Below are 1,187 nucleotides of genomic sequence, written 5' to 3' on the forward strand. Positions count from 1 at the left end.
CTAAGCAACCCGACTCCGAGAAGACCCGATCCCGGCGCGCCGGAGGCCGCTACCGGCCTAACGCCGTCCGCGGGGTGAGCCTCGATCAGAAGGAATTGGGCCCCCTGAGCGACGCCGGGGAGTCGGTCTTCTGTATGCCACATTTCCTGCGCCCGCCGCCGGCCGGGGATTCAACGCTGGGCTCTTCCCTCTTCACTCGCCGTTACTGGGGGAATCCTGGTTAGTTTATTTTCCTCCGCTTAGTAATATGCTTAAATTCAGCGGGTCGCCACGTCTGATCTGAGGTCCTAGTCGGAAGAATGACGCCGGAGCGTCAAAAGGGGGCTGCCGGGGAGAGGCCAGGCCCCTGCCGGAGCAGGGGCCAGGCGTACCCGGCAGAGCGTGCCCTGTTTCCCCGGATCGCATCCAGAAGGGCTTTGCCCTCTCCGGGAAGCCAGCCATGGAGGTGGGCGCCTGAGGCGCGTGCACGCGGGCAGCCAGTGGGACACCACAGACAGCCTCGCGCGGCACGCAGCCAGGCGCCCCGGGACGGGCCCGGGGCAAACCGGTCGCCAGGCCCCTTCTCGGGGCCAGGCCCGCCGGCAGCGTACCTCCACGGAAGGACCCGGCGAGGGACCCTGCCACGGGCGATCGGGGGGGTCTGAACTTGTGGGGGGACGAAGGGGTAGCAGAGCTACCCCTGCGACGGACCCAGCCGTGTCCCGGGGAAGCCCCGGGCGATTGACGATCGAGCGACCATCAGACAGGCGTAGCCCCGGGAGGAACCCGGGGCCACAAGGTGCGTTCGAAGTGTCGATGATCAATGTGTCCTGCAATTCACACTAATTATCACAGCAAGCTGCGTTCTTCATCGACGCGCGAGCCGAGTGATCCACCGCCAAGAGTCACAGGCAACTTTTCAAAAACGTTCACCCACCTGCGGGTGCAGGAGAGGCGGGAGGAAGGCGACACCGTCCGTCCGCCGGCCGCGCGGCGAGTCAGCCCCGATGCCCCGTTCAAGGCTTCCCCTCTGGGAGTCAGACTGCACCATTGGGAGAAAAAACACTGCCAGGCGCTCGGCCTGGGAGCCCCCGCCTACCCGCCCACCTGCGGGCAAGGAAGGAAGGGGGCTTCCAGTGCGATGGGAGCAGGCAGCCACACAGTTGCTGGTTCCTCCCAGGGTAACCAGGAGGGACCGCGCGAGTCTT

The 1,187-nt window shown here is 66.1% G+C and overlaps 1 non-coding gene across 1 annotated transcript; it reads right to left on the reverse strand.

Annotated features, from left to right (window-relative positions):
• Positions 1-732: 732 nt before the first annotated feature.
• Positions 733-886, reverse strand: LOC147708899 (5.8S ribosomal RNA). The gene has a single exon (XR_015296929.1). It is a non-coding gene; the product is annotated as a 5.8S ribosomal RNA (ribosomal RNA).
• Between the last annotated feature and the right edge of the window lie 301 nt (positions 887-1,187).

Source organism: Lissotriton vulgaris, chromosome 6, assembly GCF_964263255.1.
Source record: "Lissotriton vulgaris chromosome 6, aLisVul1.2, whole genome shotgun sequence".
NCBI classification, from domain to species: Eukaryota; Metazoa; Chordata; class Amphibia; order Caudata; family Salamandridae; genus Lissotriton; species Lissotriton vulgaris.